A 19,907-nucleotide genomic window follows, 5' to 3' on the forward strand; every position below is an offset into this window, starting at 1 on the left:
TTTCAGCCCCTCTGTTTCTCGCCCTCTGTTTGTGGCCCTCTGTTTTTCGCCCTCTGTTTCAGCCCCTCTGTTTCTCGCCTTCTGTTTTAGCCCCTCTGATTCAGCCCCTCTGTTTCAGCCCCTCTGATTCAGCCCCTCGGATTCAGCCCCTCTGTTTCTCCCCCTCTGTTTCAGTCCCTCTGTTTCAGCCCTTCTGTTTCAACCACTCGGTTTCAGCCCCTCCGTTTCTTGCACTCTGTTTCAGCCCCGCTGTTTCTCGCCCTCTGTTTCAGCCCCTCTGTTTCTCGCCCTCTGTTTCAGCCCCTCTGTTTCGCACTCTCTGTTTCAGCCCCACTGTTTCAGCCCCTCTGTTTCTCGCCCTCTGTTTCTGCTCCTCCGTTTCTCGCCCTCTGTTTCAGCCCCTCTGTTTCTCGCCCTCTGTTTCTGCCCCTCTGTTTCTCGCCCTCTGTTTCAGCCCCTCTGTTTCTCGCCTTCTGTTTCAGCCCCTCTGATTCAGGCCCTCTGTTTCAGCCCCTCTGATTCAGCCACTCTGATTCAGCCCCTCTGTTTCTCGCCCTCTGTTTCAGCCCCTCTGTTTCAGCCCTTCTGTTTCAGCCACTCGGTTTCAGCCCCTCTGTTTCTTGCCCTCTGTTTCAGCCCCTCTGTTTCTCGCCCTCTGTTTCAGCCCCTCTGTTTCGCACTCTCTGTTTCAGCCCCTCTGTTTCAGCCCCTCTGTTTCTCGCCCTCTGTTTCTGCTCCTCTGTTTCTCGCCCTCTGTTTCAGCCCCTCTGTTTCTCGCCCTCTGTTTCAGCCCCTCTGATTCAGCCCCTCTGTTTCAGCCCCTCTGAATCAGTCCCTCTGTTCCAGCCCCTCTGTTTCAGACCCTCTGTTTCTCGCCCTCTGTTTCAGCCCCTCTGTTTCTCACCCTCTGTTTCAGCACCTCTGTTTCAGACCCTCTGTTTCTCGCCCTCTGTTTCAGCCCCTCTGTTTCTCGGCATCTGTTTCAGCCCCTCTGTTTCTCGCCCTCTGTTTCAGCCCCTCTGTTTCAGCCCCTCTGTTTCAGCCCCTCTGTTTCTCGCCCTCTGTTTCAGCCCCACTGTTTCGCACTCTCTGTTTCAGCCCCTCTGATTCAGCCCCTCTGTTTCTCGCCCTCTGTTTCTGCTCCTCTGTTTCTCGCCCTCTGTTTCAGCCCCTCTGTTTCTCGCCCTCTGTTTCAGCCCCTCTGATTCAGCCCCTCTGTTTCAGCCCCTCTGAATCAGTCCCTCTGTTTCAGCCCCTCTGTTTCAGCCCCTCTGTTTCTCGCCCTCTGTTTCAGCCCCTCTGTTTCTCACCCTCTGTTTCAGCACCTCTGTTTCAGCCCCTCTGTTTCTCGCCCTCTGTTTCAGCCCCTCTGTTTCTCGCCCTCTGTTTCAGCCCCTCTGATTCAGCCCCTCTGTTTCTCGCCCTCTGTTTCAGCCCCTCTGTTTCTCGCCATCTGTTTCAGCCCCTCTGTTTCTCGCCCTCTGTTTCAGCCCCTCTGTTTCAGCCCCTCTGTTTCAGCCCCTCTGTTTCTCGCCCTCTGTTTCAGCCCCTCTGTTTCTCGCCCTCTGTTTCAGCCTCTCTGTTTCTCGCCCTCTGTTTCAGCCCCTCTGTTTCCACCCCTCTGATTCAGCCCCTCTGTTTCAGCCCCTCTGTTTCTCGCCCTCTGTTTCAGCCCCTCTGATTCAGCCCCTCTGTTTCAGCCCCTCTGATTCAGCCCCTCTGTTTCAGACCCTCTATTTCAGCACCTCTGTTTCAGCCACTCTGTTTCAGGCTCTCTGTTTCAGCCCGTCTGTTTCAGCCCCTCTGTTTCAGCCCCTCTGTTTCAGCCCCTCTGATTCAGTACCTTAGTTTCTCGCCCTCTGTTTCAGCCCCTCTGTTTCAGCCCCTCTGATTCAGCCCCTCTGATTCAGCCCCTCTGTTTCTCGCCCTCTGTTTCAGCCCCTCTGATTCAGCCCCACTGTTTCTCGCCCTCTGTTTCTCGCCCTCTGTTTCTGCCCCTCTGTTTCAGCCCCACTGTTTCAGCCCCTCTGTTTCTTGCCCTCTGTTTCAGCCCCTCTGTTTCAGCCCCTCTGTTTCTTGCCCTCTGTTTCAGCCCCTCTGTTTCAGACCCTCTGTTTCAGCCCCTCCGATTCAGCCCCTCTGTTTCAGCCCCTCTGGTTCAGCTCCTCGGTTTCAGCCCCTCTGTTTCTCGCCCTTTGTTTCAGCCCCTCTGTTTGTCGCCCTCTGTTTCAGCCCCTTTGTTTCAGTCCCTCTGTTTCTCGCCCTCTGTTTCTGGCCCTCTGTTTCAGCCCCTCTGTTTCTCGCCCTCTGTTTCAGCCCTTCTGGTTCAGCCCCTCTGTTTCAGCCCCTCTGTTTCAGCCTCTCTGTTTCAGCCCCTCTGTGTCTCGCCCTCTGTTTCAGCCCCTCTGTTTCTCGCCCTCTGTTTCAGCCCCTCTGTTTCTTGCCCTCTGTTTCAGCCACTCTGTTTCTCGCCATCTGTTTCAGCCCCTCTGTTTCTCGCCCTCTGTTTCAGCCCCTCTGTTTCAACCCCTCTGTTTCAGCCCCTCTGTTTCTCGCCCTCTGTTTCAGCCCCTCTGTTTCTCGCCCTCTGTTTCAGCCCCTCTGATTCAGCCCCTCTGTTTCAGCCCCTCTGATTCAGCCCCTCTGTTTCAGACCCTCTATTTCAGCCCCTCTGTTTCTTGCCCTCTGTTTCAGCCCCTCTGTTTCTCACCCTCTGTTTCAGCACCTCTGTTTCAGCCCCTCTGTTTCTCGCCCTCTGTTTCAGCCCCTCTGTTTCTCGCCCTCTGTTTCAGCCCCTCTGATTCAGCCCCTCTGTTTCTCGCCCTCTGTTTCAGCCCCTCTGTTTCTCGCCATCTGTTTCAGCCCCTCTGTTTCTCGCCCTCTGTTTCAGCCCCTATGTTTCAGCCCCTCTGTTTCAGCCCCTCTGTTTCTCACCCTCTGTTTCAGCCCCTCTGTTAATTGCCCTCTGTTTCAGCCTCTCTGTTTCTCGCCCTCTGTTTCAGCCCCTCTGTTTCAACCCCTCTGATTCAGCCCCTCTGTTTCAGCCCCCCTGTTTCTCGCCCTCTGTTTGAGCCCCTCTGATTCAGCACCTCTGTTTCAGCCCCTCTGATTCAGCCCCTCCGTTTCTCGCCCTCTATTTCAGCCCCTCTGTTTCAGCCCCTCTGTTTCAGGCTCACTGTTTCAGCCCGTCTGTTTCAGCCCCTCTGTTTCAGCCCCTCTGTTTCAGCCCCTCTATTTCAGCCCCTCTGTTTCAGCCCCTCTGTTTCAGGCTCTCTGTTTCAGCCCGTCTGTTTCAGCCCCTCTGTTTCAGCCCCTCTGAGTCAGTCCCTTAGTTTCTCGCCCTCTGTTTCAGCCCCTCTGTTTCAGCCCCTCTGATTCAGCCCCTCTGATTCAGCCCCTCTGTTTCTCGCCCTCTGTTTCACCCCCTCTGTTTCAGCCCCTCTGATTCAGCCCGTCTTATTCAGCCCCTCTGTTTCTCGTCCCCTGTTTCTGCCCCTCTGTTTCAGCCCCTCTGTTTCAGCCCCTCTGTTTCTTGCCCTCTGTTTCAGCCCCTCTGTTTCAGCTCCTCTGTTTCAGCCCCTCCGATTCAGCCCCTCTGTTTCAGCCCCTCTGTTTCAGACCTTCTGTTTCAGCCCCTCTGTTTCAGCCCCTCTGTTTCTCGCCCTCTGTTTCTGCCCCTCTGTTTCTCGCCCTCAGTTTCAGCCCCTCTGTTTCTCGCCTTCTGTTTCAGCCCCTCTGATTCAGCCCCTCTGTTTCAGCCCCTCTGATTCAGCCCCTCTGATTCAGCCCCTCTGTTTCTCGCCCTCTGTTTCAGCCCCTCTGTTTCAGCCCTTCTGTTTCAGCCACTCGGTTTCAGCCCCTCTGTTTCTTGCCCTCTGTTTCAGCCCCTCTGTTTCTCGCCCTCTGTTTCAGCCCCTCTGTTTCGCATTCTCTGTTTCAGGCCCTCTGTTTCGCATTCTCTGTTTCAGCCCCTCTGTTTCAGCCCCTCTGTTTCTCGCCCTCTGTTTCTGCTCCTCTGTTTCTCGCCCTCTGTTTCAGCCCCTCTGTTTCTCGCCCTCTGTTTCTCGCCCTCTGTTTCAGCCCCTCTGTTTCAGCCCCTCTGAATCAGCCCCTCTGTTTCAGCCCCTCTGTTTCAGCCCCTCTGTTTCTCACCCTCTGTTTCAGCCCCTCTGTTTCTCACCCTCTGTTTGTGGCCCTCTGTTTCTCGCCCTCTGTCTCAGCCCCTCTGTTTCTCGCCCTCTGTTTCAGCCACTCTGTTTCTCGCCCTCTGTTTCAGCCCCTCTGTTTCAGCCCCTCTGTTTCAGCCCCTCTGTTTCTGCCCCTCTGTTTCTCGCCCTCTGTTTCAGCCCCTCTGATTCAGCCCCTCTGTTTCAGCCCCTCTGATTCAGCCCCTCTGTTTCAGCCCCTCTGTTTCTCGCCCTCTGTTTCAGCCCCTCTGTTTCTCGCCATCTGTTTCAGCCCCTCTGTTTCAGCCCCTCTGTTTCTCGCCCTCTGTTTCAGCCCCTCTGTTTCTTGCCCTCTGTTTCAGCCCCTCTGTTTCAGCCCCACTGTTTCTCGCCCTCTGTTTCTGCCCCTCTGTTTCTCGCCCTCTGTTTCAGCCCCTCTGTTTCTCGCCTTCTGTTTCAGCCCCTCTGATTCAGGCCCTCTGTTTCAGCCCCTCTGATTCAGCCCCTCTGTTTCTTGCCCTCTGTTTCAGCCCCTCTGTTTCTCGCCCTCTGTTTCAGCCCCTCTGTTTCTCGCCCTCTGTTTCAGCCCCTCTGTTTCGCACTCTTTGTTTCAGCCCCTCTGTTTCAGCCCCTCTGTTTCTCGCCCTCTGTTTCAGCCCCTCTGTTTCTCGCCCTCTGTTTCAGCCCCTCTGTTTCTCGCCCTCTGTTTCAGCCCCTCTGATTCAGCCCCTCTGTTTCTCGCCCTCTGATTCAGCCCCTCTGTTTCTCGCCATCTGTTTCAGCCCCTCTGTTTCTCGCCCTCTGTTTCAGCCACTCTGATTCAGCCCCTCTGTTTCAGCCCCTCTGTTTCTCGCCCTCTGTTTCAGCCCCTCTGTTTCTCGCCCTCTGTTTCAGCCTCTCTGTTTCTCGCCCTCTGTTTCAGCCGATCTGTTTCAACCCCTCTGATTCAGCCCCTCTGTTTCAGCCCCTCTGTTTCTCGCCCTCTGTTTCAGCCCCTCTGATTCAGCCCGTCTGTTTCAGCCCCTCTGATTCAGCCCCTCTGTTTCAGCCCCTCGATTTCAACCCCTCTGTTTCAGCCCCTCTGTTTCAGGCTCTCTGTTTCAGCCCATCTGTTTCAGCCCCTCTGTTTCAGCCCCTCTGTTTCAGCCCCTCTGATTCAGTACCTTCGTTTCTCGCCCTCTGTTTCAGCCCCTCTGTTTCAGCCCCTCTGATTCAGCCCGTCTGATTCAGCCCCTCTGTTTCTCGCCCTCTGTTTCAGCCCCTCTGATTCAGCCCCTCTGTTTCTCGCCCTCTGTTTCTCGCCCTCTGTTTCTGCCCCTCTGTTTCAGCCCCACTTTTCAGCCCCTCTGTTTTTTGCCTTCTGTTTCAGCCCCTCTGTTTCTCGCCCTCTGTTTCAGCCCCTCTGTTTCTTGCCCTCTGTTTCATCCCCTCTGTTTCAGCCCCTCTGTTTCTCGCCCTCTGTTTGTGGCCCTCTGTTTTTCGCCCTCTGTTTCAGCCCCTCTGTTTCTCGCCTTCTGTTTTAGCCCCTCTGATTCAGCCCCTCTGTTTCAGCCCCTCTGATTCAGCCCCTCGGATTCAGCCCCTCTGTTTCTCCCCCTCTGTTTCAGTCCCTCTGTTTCAGCCCTTCTGTTTCAACCACTCGGTTTCAGCCCCTCTGTTTCTTGCACTCTGTTTCAGCCCCGCTGTTTCTCGCCCTCTGTTTCAGCCCCTCTGTTTCTCGCCCTCTGTTTCAGCCCCTCTGTTTCGCACTCTCTGTTTCAGCCCCACTGTTTCAGCCCCTCTGTTTCTCGCCCTCTGTTTCTGCTCCTCCGTTTCTCGCCCTCTGTTTCAGCCCCTCTGTTTCTCGCCCTCTGTTTCTGCCCCTCTGTTTCTCGCCCTCTGTTTCAGCCCCTCTGTTTCTCGCCCTCTGTTTCAGCCCCTCTGTTTCGCACTCTCTGTTTCAGCCCCTCTGTTTCAGCCCCTCTGTTTCTCGCCCTCTGTTTCTGCTCCTCTGTTTCTCGCCCTCTGTTTCAGCCCCTCTGTTTCTCGCCCTCTGTTTCAGCCCCTCTGATTCAGCCCCTCTGTTTCAGCCCCTCTGAATCAGTCCCTCTGTTCCAGCCCCTCTGTTTCAGACCCTCTGTTTCTCGCCCTCTGTTTCAGCCCCTCTGTTTCTCACCCTCTGTTTCAGCACCTCTGTTTCAGACCCTCTGTTTCTCGCCCTCTGTTTCAGCCCCTCTGTTTCTCGGCATCTGTTTCAGCCCCTCTGTTTCTCGCCCTCTGTTTCAGCCCCTCTGTTTCAGCCCCTCTGTTTCAGCCCCTCTGTTTCTCGCCCTCTGTTTCTGCTCCTCTGTTTCTCGCCCTCTGTTTCAGCCCCTCTGTTTCTCGCCCTCTGTTTCAGCCCCTCTGATTCAGCCCCTCTGTTTCAGCCCCTCTGAATCAGTCCCTCTGTTTCAGCCCCTCTGTTTCAGCCCCTCTGTTTCTCGCCCTCTGTTTCAGCCCCTCTGTTTCTCACCCTCTGTTTCAGCACCTCTGTTTCAGCCCCTCTGTTTCTCGCCCTCTGTTTCAGCCCCTCTGTTTCTCGCCCTCTGTTTCAGCCCCTCTGATTCAGCCCCTCTGTTTCTCGCCCTCTGTTTCAGCCCCTCTGTTTCTCGCCATCTGTTTCAGCCCCTCTGTTTCTCGCCCTCTGTTTCAGCCCCTCTGTTTCAGCCCCTCTGTTTCAGCCCCTCTGTTTCTCGCCCTCTGTTTCAGCCCCTCTGTTTCTCGCCCTCTGTTTCAGCCTCTCTGTTTCTCGCCCTCTGTTTCAGCCCCTCTGTTTCCACCCCTCTGATTCAGCCCCTCTGTTTCAGCCCCTCTGTTTCTCGCCCTCTGTTTCAGCCCCTCTGATTCAGCCCCTCTGTTTCAGCCCCTCTGATTCAGCCCCTCTGTTTCAGACCCTCTATTTCAGCACCTCTGTTTCAGCCACTCTGTTTCAGGCTCTCTGTTTCAGCCCGTCTGTTTCAGCCCCTCTGTTTCAGCCCCTCTGTTTCAGCCCCTCTGATTCAGTACCTTAGTTTCTCGCCCTCTGTTTCAGCCCCTCTGTTTCAGCCCCTCTGATTCAGCCCCTCTGATTCAGCCCCTCTGTTTCTCGCCCTCTGTTTCAGCCCCTCTGATTCAGCCCCTCTGTTTCTCGCCCTCTGTTTCTCGCCCTCTGTTTCTGCCCCTCTGTTTCAGCCCCACTGTTTCAGCCCCTCTGTTTCTTGCCCTCTGTTTCAGCCCCTCTGTTTCAGCCCCTCTGTTTCTTGCCCTCTGTTTCAGCCCCTCTGTTTCAGACCCTCTGTTTCAGCCCCTCCGATTCAGCCCCTCTGTTTCAGCCCCTCTGGTTCAGCTCCTCGGTTTCAGCCCCTCTGTTTCTCGCCCTTTGTTTCAGCCCCTCTGTTTGTCGCCCTCTGTTTCAGCCCCTCTGGTTCTCGCCCTCTGTTTCAGCCCCTCTGTTTCATCCCCTCTGTTTCAGCCCCTCTGTTTCTCGCCCTCTGTTTCCGCCCCCCTGTTTCTTGCCCTCTGTTTCATCCCCTCTGTTTCAGCCCCTCTGTTTCTCGCCCTCTGTTTCTGGCCCTCTGTTTCTCGCCCTCTGTTTCAGCCCCTCTGTTTCTCGCCTTCTGTTTCAGCCCCTCTGATTCAGCCCCTCTGTTTCAGCCCCTCTGATTCAGCCCCTCTGATTCAGCCCCTCTGTTTCTCGCCCTCTGTTTCAGCCCCTCTGTTTCAGCCCTTCTGTTTCAGCCACTCGGTTTCAGCCCCTCTGTTTCTTGCCCTCTGTTTCAGCCCCTCTGTTTCTCGCCCTCTGTTTCAGCCCCTCTGTTTCTCGCCCTCTGTTTCAGCCCCTCTGTTTCGCACTCTCTGTTTCAGCCCCTCTGTTTCTGCCCCTCTGTTTCTCGCCCTCTGTTTCTGCTCCTCTGTTTCTCGCCCTCTGTTTCTGCCCCTCTGTTTCTCGCCCTCTGTTTCAGCCCCTCTGATTCAGCCCCTCTGTTTCAGCCCCTCTGAATCAGCCCCTCTGTTTCAGCCCCTCTGTTTCTCGCCCTCTGTTTCAGCCCCTCTGTTTCTCGCCCTCTGTTTCAGCCCCTCTGTTTCTCGCCTTCTATTTCAGCCCCTCTGATTCAGGCCCTCTGTTTCAGCCCCTCTGATTCAGCCCCTCTGATTCAGCCCCTCTGATTCAGCCCCTCTGTTTCTCGCCCTCTGTTTCTGCCCCTCTGTTTCAGCCCCTCTGTTTCAGCCCCTCTGTTTCTTGCCCTCTGTTTCAGCCCCTCTGTTTCAGCCCCTCCGATTCAGCCCCTCTGTTTCAGCCCCTCTGTTTCTGCCCCTCTGTTTCAGCCCCTCTGTTTCTCGCCCTTTGTTTCAGCCCCTCTGTTTCTCGCCCTCTGTTTCAGCCCCTCTGTTTCAGCCCCTCTGTTTCAGCCCCTCTGTTTCTCGCCCTCTGTTTCAGCCCCTCTGTTTCTTGCCCTCTGTTTCAGCCCCTCTGTTTCAGCCCCACTGTTTCTCGCCCTCTGACTCTGCCCCTCTATTTCTCGCCTTCTGTTTCAGCCCCTCTGATTCAGGCCCTCTGTTTCAGCCCCTCTGGTTCAGCCCCTCTGATTCAGCCCCTCTGTTTCTCGCTTTCTGTTTCAGCCCCTCTGTTTCAGCCCCTCTGTTTCAGCCCCTCTGTTTCTCGCCCTCTGTTTCAGCCCCTCTGTTTCTTGCCCTCTCTTTCAGCCCCTCTGTTTCAGCCCCACTGTTTCTCGCCCTCTGTTTCTGCCCCTCTGTTTCTCGCCTTCTGTTTCAGCCCCTCTGTTTCAGCCCTTCTGTTTCAGCCACTCGGTTTCAGCCCCTCTGTTTCTTGCCCTCTGTTTCAGCCCCTCTGTTTCTCGCCCTCTGTTTCAGCCCCTCTGTTTCTCGCCCTCTGTTTCAGCCCCTCTGTTTCGCACTCTCTGTTTCAGCCCCTCTGTTTCAGCCCCTCTGTTTCTCGCCATCTGTTTCTGCTCCTCTGTTTCTCGACCTCTGTTTCAGCCCCTCTGTTTCTCGCCCTCTGTTTCAGCCCCTCTGATTCAGCCCCTCTGTTTCAGCCCCTCTGAATCAGTCCCTCTGTTTCAGCCCCTCTGTTTCAGCCCCTCTGTTTCTCGCCCTCTGTTTCAGCCCCTCTGTTTCTCACCCTCTGTTTCAGCACCTCTGTTTCAGCCCCTCTGTTTCTCGCCCTCTGTTTCAGCCCCTCTGTTTCTCGCCCTCTGTTTCAGCCCCTCTGTTTCTCGCCCTCTGTTTCAGCCCCTCTGATTCAGCCCCTCTGTTTCTCGCCCTCTGTTTCAGCCCCTCTGTTTCTCGCCATCTGTTTCAGCCCCTCTGTTTCTCGCCCTCTGTTTCAGCCCCTCTGTTTCAGCCCCTCTGTTTCAGCCCCTCTGTTTCTCGCCCTCTGTTTCAGCCCCTCTGTTTCTCGCCCTCTGTTTCAGCCTCTCTGTTTCTCGCCCTCTGTTTCAGCCCCTCTGTTTCAACCCCTCTGTTTCTCGCCCTCTGTTTCAGCCCCTCTGATTCAGCCCGTCTGTTTCAGCCACTCTGATTCAGCCCCTCTGTTTCAGCCCCTCTATTTCAGCCCCTCTGTTTCAGCCCCTCTGTTTCAGGCTCTCTGTTTCAGCCCGTCTGTTTCAGCCCCTCTGTTTCAGCCCCTCTGTTTCAGCCCCTCTGATTCAGTACCTTAGTTTCTCGCCCTCTGTTTCAGCCCCTCTGTTTCAGCCCCTCTGATTCAGCCCGTCTGATTCAGCCCCTCTGTTTCTCGCCCTCTGTTTCAGCCCCTCTGTTTCTCGCCCTCTGTTTCAGCCCCTCTGTTTCGCATTCTCTGTTTCAGCCCCTCTGTTTCGCATTCTCTGTTTCAGCCCCTCTGTTTCAGCCCCTCTGTTTCTCGCCCTCTGTTTCTGCTCCTCTTTTTCTCGCCCTCTGTTTCAGCCCCTCTGTTTCTCGCCCTCTGTTTCTCGCCCTCTGTTTCAGCCCCTCTGTTTCTCACCCTCTGTTTCAGCCCCTCTGTTTCTCGCCCTCTGTTTCAGCCCCTCTGTTTCTCGCCCTCTGTTTCAGCCACTCTGTTTCTCGCCCTCTGTTTCAGCCCCTCTGTTTCAGCCCCTCTGATTCAGCCCCTCTGTTTCAGCCCCTCTGTTTCTCGCCCTCTGTTTCAGCCCCTCTGATTCAGCCCCTCTGTTTCAGCCCCTCTGATTCAGCCCCTCTGTTTCAGCCCCTCTGTTTCTCGCCCTCTGTTTCAGCCCCTCTGTTTCTCGCCATCTGTTTCAGCCCCTCTGTTTCTCGCCCTCTGTTTCAGCCCCTCTGTTTCTTGCCCTCTGTTTCAGCCCCTCTGTTTCAGCCCCACTGTTTCTCGCCCTCTGTTTCTGCCCCTCTGTTTCTCGCCCTCTGTTTCAGCCCCTCTGTTTCTCGCCTTCTGTTTCAGCCCCTCTGATTCAGGCCCTCTGTTTCAGCCCCTCTGATTCAGCCCCTCTGATTCAGCCCCTCTGTTTCTTGCCCTCTGTTTCAGCCCCTCTGTTTCTCGCCCTCTGTTTCAGCCCCTCTGTTTTTCGCCCTCTGTTTCAGCCCCTCTGTTTCGCACTCTCTGTTTCAGCCCCTCTGTTTCAGCCCCTCTGTTTCTCGCCCTCTGTTTCAGCCCCTCTGTTTCTCGCCCTCTGTTTCAGCCCCTCTGTTTCTCGCCCTCTGTTTCAGCCCCTCTGATTCAGCCCCTCTGTTTCTCGCCCTCTGATTCAGCCCCTCTGTTTCTCGCCATCTGTTTCAGCCCCTCTGTTTCTTGCCCTCTGTTTCAGCCACTCTGTTTCAGCCCCTCTGTTTCAGCCCCTCTGTTTCTCGCCCTCTGTTTCAGCCCCTCTGTTTCTCGCCCTCTGTTTCAGCCTCTCTGTTTCTCGCCCTTTGTTTCAGCCCCTCTGTTTCAACCCCTCTGATTCAGCCCCTCTGTTTCAGCCCCTCTGTTTCTCGCCCTCTGTTTCAGCCCCTCTGATTCAGCCCGTCTGTTTCAGCCACTCTGATTCAGCCCCTCTGTTTCAGCCCCTCTATTTCAGCCCCTCTGTTTCAGCCCCTCTGTTTCAGGCTCTCTGTTTCAGCCCATCTGTTCCAGCCCCTCTGTTTCAGCCCCTCTGTTTCAGCCCCTCTGATTCAGTACCTTCGTTTCTCGCCCTCTGTTTCAGCCCCTCTGTTTCAGCCCCTCTGATTCAGCCCGTCTGATTCAGCCCCTCTGTTTCTCGCCCTCTGTTTCAGCCCCTCTGATTCAGCCCCTCTGTTTCTCGCCCTCTGTTTCTCGCCCTCTGTTTCTGCCCCTCTGTTTCAGCCCCACTGTTTCAGCCCCTCTGTTTTTTGCCTTCTGTTTCAGCCCCTCTGTTTCAGCCCCTCTGGTTCAGCCCCTCTGTTTCAGCCCATCTGTTTCTCGCCCTTTGTTTCACCCCTCTCTTTGTCGCCCTCTGTTTCAGCCCCTCTGTTTCTCGCCCTCTGTTTCAGCCCCTCTGTTTCAGCCCCTCTGTTTCAGCTCCTCTGTTTCTCGCCCTCTGTTTCAGCCCCTCTGTTTCTTGCCCTCTGTTTCATCCCCTCTGTTTCAGCCCCTCTGTTTCTCGCCCTCTGTTTGTGGCCCTCTGTTTCTCGCCCTCTGTTTCAGCCCCTCTGTTTCTCGCCTTCTGTTTTAGCCCCTCTGATTCAGCCCCTCTGTTTCAGCCCCTCGGATTCAGCCCCTCTGTTTCTCCCCCTCTGTTTCAGTCCCTCTGTTTCAGCCCTTCTGTTTCAACCACTCGGTTTCAGCCCCTCTGTTTCTTGCACTCTGTTTCAGCCCCTCTGTTTCTCGCCCTCTGTTTCAGCCCCTCTGTTTCTCGCCCTCTGTTTCAGCCCCTCTGTTTCGCACTCTCTGTTTCAGCACCTCTGTTTCAGCCCCTCTGTTTCTCGCCCTCTGTTTCTGCTCCTCTGTTTCTCGCCCTCTGTTTCAGCCCCTCTGTTTCTCGCCCTCTGTTTCTGCCCCTCTGTTTCTCGCCCTCTGTTTCAGCCCCTCTGTTTCTCGCCATCTGTTTCAGCCCCTCTGATTCAGGCCCTCTGTTTCAGCCCCTCTGATTCAGCCCCTCTGTTTCTTGCCCTCTGTTTCAGCCCCTCTGTTTCAGCCCCACTGTTTCTCGCCCTCTGTTTCTGCCCCTCTGTTTCTCGCCCTCTGTTTCAGCCCCTCTGTTTCTCGCCTTCTGTTTCAGCCCCTCTGATTCAGGCCCTCTGTTTCAGCCCCTCTGATTCAGCCCCTCTGATTCAGCCCCTCTGTTTCTTGCCCTCTGTTTAAGCCCCTCTGTTTCTCGCCCTCTGTTTCAGCCCCTCTGTTTCTCGCCCTCTGTTTCAGCCCCTCTGTTTCGCACTCTCTGTTTCAGCCCCTCTGTTTCAGCCCCTCTGTTTCTCGCCCTCTGTTTCAGCCCCTCTGTTTCTCGCCCTCTGTTTCAGCCCCTCTGTTTCTCGCCCTCTGTTTCAGCCCCTCTGATTCAGCCCCTCTGTTTCTCGCCCTCTGATTCAGCCCCTCTGTTTCTCGCCATCTGTTTCAGCCCCTCTGTTTCTCGCCCTCTGTTTCAGCCCCTCTGTTTCAGCCCCTCTGTTTCAGCCCCTCTGATTCAGTACCTTAGTTTCTCGCCCTCTGTTTCAGCCCCTCTGTTTCAGCCCCTCTGATTCAGCCCGTCTGATTCAGCCCCTCTGTTTCTCACCCTCTGTTTCAGCCCCTCTGTTTCTCGCCCTCTGTTTCAGCCCCTCTGTTTCGCATTCTCTGTTTCAGCCCCTCTGTTTCGCATTCTCTGTTTCAGCCCCTCTGTTTCAGCCCCTCTGTTTCTCGCCCTCTGTTTCTGCTCCTCTTTTTCTCGCCCTCTGTTTCAGCCCCTCTGTTTCTCGCCCTCTGTTTCTCGCCCTCTGTTTCAGCCCCTCTGTTTCTCACCCTCTGTTTCAGCCCCTCTGTTTCTCGCCCTCTGTTTCAGCCCCTCTGTTTCTCGCCCTCTGTTTCAGCCACTCTGTTTCTCGCCCTCTGTTTCAGCCCCTCTGTTTCAGCCCCTCTGATTCAGCCCCTCTGTTTCAGCCCCTCTGTTTCTCGCCCTCTGTTTCAGCCCCTCTGATTCAGCCCCTCTGTTTCAGCCCCTCTGATTCAGCCCCTCTGTTTCAGCCCCTCTGTTTCTCGCCCTCTGTTTCAGCCCCTCTGTTTCTCGCCATCTGTTTCAGCCCCTCTGTTTCTCGCCCTCTGTTTCAGCCCCTCTGTTTCTTGCCCTCTGTTTCAGCCCCTCTGTTTCAGCCCCACTGTTTCTCGCCCTCTGTTTCTGCCCCTCTGTTTCTCGCCCTCTGTTTCAGCCCCTCTGTTTCTCGCCTTCTGTTTCAGCCCCTCTGATTCAGGCCCTCTGTTTCAGCCCCTCTGATTCAGCCCCTCTGATTCAGCCCCTCTGTTTCTTGCCCTCTGTTTCAGCCCCTCTGTTTCTCGCCCTCTGTTTCAGCCCCTCTGTTTTTCGCCCTCTGTTTCAGCCCCTCTGTTTCGCACTCTCTGTTTCAGCCCCTCTGTTTCAGCCCCTCTGTTTCTCGCCCTCTGTTTCAGCCCCTCTGTTTCTCGCCCTCTGTTTCAGCCCCTCTGTTTCTCGCCCTCTGTTTCAGCCCCTCTGATTCAGCCCCTCTGTTTCTCGCCCTCTGATTCAGCCCCTCTGTTTCTCGCCATCTGTTTCAGCCCCTCTGTTTCTTGCCCTCTGTTTCAGCCACTCTGTTTCAGCCCCTCTGTTTCAGCCCCTCTGTTTCTCGCCCTCTGTTTCAGCCCCTCTGTTTCTCGCCCTCTGTTTCAGCCTCTCTGTTTCTCGCCCTTTGTTTCAGCCCCTCTGTTTCAACCCCTCTGATTCAGCCCCTCTGTTTCAGCCCCTCTGTTTCTCGCCCTCTGTTTCAGCCCCTCTGATTCAGCCCGTCTGTTTCAGCCCCTCTGATTCAGCCCCTCTGTTTCAGCCCCTCTATTTCAGCCCCTCTGTTTCAGCCCCTCTGTTTCAGGCTCTCTGTTTCAGCCCATCTGTTCCAGCCCCTCTGTTTCAGCCCCTCTGTTTCAGCCCCTCTGATTCAGTACCTTCGTTTCTCGCCCTCTGTTTCAGCCCCTCTGTTTCAGCCCCTCTGATTCAGCCCGTCTGATTCAGCCCCTCTGTTTCTCGCCCTCTGTTTCAGCCCCTCTGATTCAGCCCCTCTGTTTCTCGCCCTCTGTTTCTCGCCCTCTGTTTCTGCCCCTCTGTTTCAGCCCCACTGTTTCAGCCCCTCTGTTTTTTGCCTTCTGTTTCAGCCCCTCTGTTTCAGCCCCTCTGGTTCAGCCCCTCTGTTTCAGCCCATCTGTTTCTCGCCCTTTGTTTCACCCCTCTCTTTGTCGCCCTCTGTTTCAGCCCCTCTGTTTCTCGCCCTCTGTTTCAGCCCCTCTGTTTCAGCCCCTCTGTTTCAGCTCCTCTGTTTCTCGCCCTCTGTTTCAGCCCCTCTGTTTCTTGCCCTCTGTTTCATCCCCTCTGTTTCAGCCCCTCTGTTTCTCGCCCTCTGTTTGTGGCCCTCTGTTTCTCGCCCTCTGTTTCAGCCCCTCTGTTTCTCGCCTTCTGTTTTAGCCCCTCTGATTCAGCCCCTCTGTTTCAGCCCCTCTGATTCAGCCCCTCGGATTCAGCCCCTCTGTTTCTCCCCCTCTGTTTCAGTCCCTCTGTTTCAGCCCTTCTGTTTCAACCACTCGGTTTCAGCCCCTCTGTTTCTTGCACTCTGTTTCAGCCCCTCTGTTTCTCGCCCTCTGTTTCAGCCCCTCTATTTCTCGCCCTCTGTTTCAGCCCCTCTGTTTCGCACTCTCTGTTTCAGCACCTCTGTTTCAGCCCCTCTGTTTCTCGCCCTCTGTTTCTGCTCCTCTGTTTCTCGCCCTCTGTTTCAGCCCCTCTGTTTCTCGCCCTCTGTTTCTGCCCCTCTGTTTCTCGCCCTCTGTTTCAGCCCCTCTGTTTCTCGCCATCTGTTTCAGCCCCTCTGATTCAGGCCCTCTGTTTCAGCCCCTCTGATTCAGCCCCTCTGTTTCTTGCCCTCTGTTTCAGCCCCTCTGTTTCAGCCCCACTGTTTCTCGCCCTCTGTTTCTGCCCCTCTGTTTCTCGCCCTCTGTTTCAGCCCCTCTGTTTCTCGCCTTCTGTTTCAGCCCCTCTGATTCAGGCCCTCTGTTTCAGCCCCTCTGATTCAGCCCCTCTGATTCAGCCCCTCTGTTTCTTGCCCTCTGTTTAAGCCCCTCTGTTTCTCGCCCTCTGTTTCAGCCCCTCTGTTTCTCGCCCTCTGTTTCAGCCCCTCTGTTTCGCACTCTCTGTTTCAGCCCCTCTGTTTCAGCCCCTCTGTTTCTCGCCCTCTGTTTCAGCCCCTCTGTTTCTCGCCCTCTGTTTCAGCCCCTCTGTTTCTCGCCCTCTGTTTCAGCCCCTCTGATTCAGCCCCTCTGTTTCTCGCCCTCTGATTCAGCCCCTCTGTTTCTCGCCATCTGTTTCAGCCCCTCTGTTTCTCGCCCTCTGTTTCAGCCACTCTGTTCCAGCCCCTCTGTTTCAGCCCCTCTGTTTCTCGCCCTCTGTTTCAGCCCCTCTGTTTCTCGCCCTCTGTTTCAGCCTCTCTGTTTCTCGCCCTCTGTTTCAGCCCCTCTGTTTCAACCCCTCTGATTCAGCCCCTCTGTTTCAGCCCCTCTGTTTCTCGCCCTCTGTTTCAGCCCCTCTGATTCAGCCCGTCTGTTTCAGCCCCTCTGATTCAGCCCCTCTGTTTCAGCCCCTCTATTTCAGCCCCTCTGTTTCAGCCCCTCTGTTTCAGGCTCTCTGTTTCAGCCCATCTGTTCCAGCCCCTCTGTTTCAGCCCCTCTGTTTCAGCCCCTCTGATTCAGTACCTTCGTTTCTCGCCCTCTGTTTCAGCCCCTCTGTTTCAGCCCCTCTGATTCAGCCCGTCTGATTCAGCCCCTCTGTTTCTCGCCCTCTGTTTCAGCCCCTCTGATTCACCCCCTCTGTTTCTCGCCCTCTGTTTCTCGCCCTCTGTTTCTGCCCCTCTGTTTCAGCCCCACTGTTTCAGCCCCTCTGTTTTTTGCCTTCTGTTTCAGCCCCTCTGTTTCAGCCCCTCAGTTTCAGCCCCTCCGATTCAGCCCCTCTGTTTCAGCCCCTCTGGTTCAGCCCCTCTGTTTCAGCCCCTCTGTTTCTCGCCCTTTGTTTCACCCCTCTCTTTGTCGCCCTCTGTTTCAGCCCCTCTGTTTCTCGCCCTCTGTTTCAGCCCCTCTGTTTCAGCCCCTCTGTTTCAGCCCCTCTGTTTCTCGCCCTCTGTTTCAGCCCCTCTGTTTCTTGCCCTCTGTTTCATCCCCTCTGTTTCAGCCCCTCTGTATCTCGCCCTCTGTTTGTGGCCCTCTGTTTCTCGCCCTCTGTTTCAGCCCCTCTGTTTCTCGCCTTCTGTTTTAGCCCCTCTGATTCAGCCCCTCTGTTTCAGCCCCAATGATTCAGCCCCTCGGATTCAGCCCCTCTGTTTCTCCCCCTCTGTTTCAGTCCCTCTGTTTCAGCCCTTCTGTTTCAACCACTCGGTTTCAGCCCCTCTGTTTCTTGCACTCTGTTTCAGCCCCTCTGTTTCTCGCCCTCTGTTTCAGCCCCTCTGTTTCTCGCCCTCTGTTTCAGCCCCTCTGTTTCGCACTCTCTGTTTCAGCCCCTCTGTTTCAGCCCCTCTGTTTCTCGCCCTCTGTTTCTGCTCCTCTGTTTCTCGCCCTCTGTTTCAGCCCCTCTGTTTCTCGCCCTCTGTTTCTGCCCCTCTGTTTCAGCCCCTCTGTTTCTCGCCTTCTGTTTCAGCCCCTCTGATTCAGGCCCTCTGTTTCAGCCCCTCTGATTCAGCCACTCTGATTCAGCCCCTCTGATTCAGCCCCTCTGTTTAAGCTCCTCTGTTCTCGCCCTCTGTTTCAGCCCCTCTGTTTCTCGCCCTCTGTTTCAGCCCCTCTGTTTCTCGCCCTCTGTTTCAGCCCCTCTGATTCAGCCCCTCTGTTTCAGCCCCTCTGATTCATCCCCTCTGTTTCAGCCCCTCTATTTCAGCCCCTCTGTTTCAGCCCCTCTGATTCAGCCCCTCTGTTTCAGGCTCTCTGTTTCAGCCCGTCTGTTTCAGCCCCTCTGTTTCAGCCCCTCTGTTTCTCGCACTCTGTTTCTCGCCCGCTGTTTCAGTCCCTTAGTTTCTCGCCCACTGTTTCAGCCCCTCTGTTTCAGCCCCTTTGTTTCGGCCCCTCTGTTTCAGCCCCTCTTTTTCTCGCCCTCTGTTTCAGCCCCTCTGTTTCAGCCCCGCTGTTTCAGCCCCTCCGATTCAGCCCCTCTGTTTCAGCCCCTCTGTTTCAGCCCCACTGTTTCAGCCCCTCTGTTTCTCGCCCTCTGTTTCAGCCCCTCTGTTTCTCGCCCTCTGTTTCAGCCCCTCTGTTTCTCGCCCTCTGTTTCAGCCCCTCTGTTTCAGCCCCTCTGTTTCAGCCCATCTGTTTCTCGCCCTCTGTTTCAGCCCCTCTGTTTCTCGCCTTCTGTTTCTGCCCCTCTGTTTCTCGCCCTCTGTTTCAGCCCCTCTGTTTCTCGCCTTCTGTTTCAACCCCTCTGATTCAGCCCCTCTGTTTCAGCCCCTCTGATTCAGCCCCACTGATTCAGCCCCTCTGTTTCTCGCCCTCTGTTTCAGCCCCTCTGATTCAGGCCCTCTGTTTCAGCCCCTCTGTTTCTCGCCCTCTGTTTCAGCCCCTCTGTTTCTCGCCCTCTGTTTCAGCCCCTCTGTTTTAGACACTCTGTTTCAGCCCCTCTATTTCTCGCCCTCTGTTTCAGCCCCTCTGTTTCTCGCCCTCTGTTTCAGCCCCTCTGTTTCTCGCCCTCTGTTTCAGACCCTCTGTTTCAGCCCCACTGTTTCAGCCCCTTTGTTTCAGCCCCTCTGTTTCTCGCCCTCTGTTTCAGCCCCATTGTTTCAGTCCCTCTGTTTCTCGCCCTCTGTTTCTGGCCCTCTGTTTCAGCCCCTCTGTTTCTCGCCCTCTGTTTCAGCCCTTCTGGTTCAGCCCCTCTGTTTCAGCCCCTCTGTTTCAGCCTCTCTGTTTCAGCCCCTCTGTGTCTCGGCCTCTGTTTCAGCCCCTCTGTTTCTCGCCCTCTGTTTCAGCCCCTCTGTTTCTTGCCCTCTGTTTCAGCCACTCTGTTTCTCGCCATCTGTTTCAGCCCCTCTGTTTCTCGCCCTCTGTTTCAGCCCCTCTGTTTCAGCCCCTCTGTTTCAGCCCCTCTGTTTCTCGCCCTCTGTTTCAGCCCCTCTGTTTCTCGCCCTCTGTTTCAGCCCCTCTGATTCAGCCCCTCTGTTTCAGCCCCTCTGATTCAGCCCCTCTGTTTCAGACCCTCTATTTCAGCCCCTCTGTTTCTCGCCCTCTGTTTCAGCCCCTCTGTTTCTCACCCTCTGTTTCAGCACCTCTGTTTCAGCCCCTCTGTTTCTCGCCCTCTGTTTCAGCCCCTCTGTTTCTCGCCCTCTGTTTCAGCCCCTCTGATTCAGCCCCTCTGTTTCTCGCCCTCTGTTTCAGCCCCTCTGTTTCTCGCCATCTGTTTCAGCCCCTCTGTTTCTCGCCCTCTGTTTCAGCCCCTATGTTTCAGCCCCTCTGTTTCAGCCCCTCTGTTTCTCGCCCTCTGTTTCAGCCCCTCTGTTTCTTGCCCTCTGTTTCAGCCTCTCTGTTTCTCGCCCTCTGTTTCAGCCCCTCTGTTTCAACCCCTCTGATTCAGCCCCTCTGTTTCAGCCCCTCTGTTTCTCGCCTTCTGTTTGAGCCCCTCTGATTCAGCACCTCTGTTTCAGCCCCTCTGATTCAGCCCCTCTGTTTCTCGCCCTCTATTTCAGCCCCTCTGTTTCAGCCCCTCTGTTTCAGGCTCTCTGTTTCAGCCCGTCTGTTTCAGCCCCTCTGATTCAGCCCCTCTGTTTAAGCCCCTCTGATTCAGTACCTCAGTTTCTCGCCCTCTGTTTTAGCCCCTCTGTTTCAGCCCCTCTATTTCAGCCCCTCTGTTTCAGCCCCTCTGTTTCAGGCTCTCTGTTTCAGCCCGTCTGTTTCAGCCCCTCTGTTTCAGCCCCTCTGAGTCAGTCCCTTAGTTTCTCGCCCTCTGTTTCAGCCCCTCTGTTTCAGCCCCTCTGATTCAGCCCCTCTGATTCAGCCCCTCTGATTCAGCCCGTCTTATTCAGCCCCTCTGTTTCTCGCCCTCTGTTTCTGCCCCTCTGTTTCAGCCCCTCTGTTTCAGCCCCTCTGTTTCTTGCCCTCTGTTTCAGCCCCTCTGTTTCAGCTCCTCTGTTTCAGCCCCTCCGATTCAGCCCCTCTGTTTCAGCCCCTCTGTTTCAGACCCTCTGTTTCAGCCCCTCTGTTTCAGCCCCTCTGTTTCTCGCCCTCTGTTTCTGCCCCTCTGTTTCTCGCCCTCTGTTTCAGCCCCTCTGTTTCTCGCCTTCTGTTTCAGCCCCTCTGATTCAGCCCCTCTGTTTCAGCCCCTCTGATTCAGCCCCTCTGATTCAGCCCCTCTGTTTCTCGCCCTCTGTTTCAGCCCCTCTGTTTCAGCCCTTCTGTTTCAGCCACTCGGTTTAAGCCCCTCTGTTTCTTGCCCTCTGTTTCAGCCCCTCTGTTTCTCGCCCTCTGTTTCAGCCCCTCTGTTTCGCATTCTCTGTTTCAGGCCCTCTGTTTCGCATTCTCTGTTTCAGCCCCTCTGTTTCTCGCCCTCTGTTTCTGCTCCTCTGTTTCTCGCCCTCTGTTTCAGCCCCTCTGTTTCTCGCCCTCTGTTTCTCGCCCTCTGTTTC

This window comes from Chiloscyllium punctatum, unplaced genomic scaffold (assembly GCF_047496795.1).
Source record: "Chiloscyllium punctatum isolate Juve2018m unplaced genomic scaffold, sChiPun1.3 scaffold_54, whole genome shotgun sequence".
Taxonomy (NCBI): Eukaryota; Metazoa; Chordata; class Chondrichthyes; order Orectolobiformes; family Hemiscylliidae; genus Chiloscyllium; species Chiloscyllium punctatum.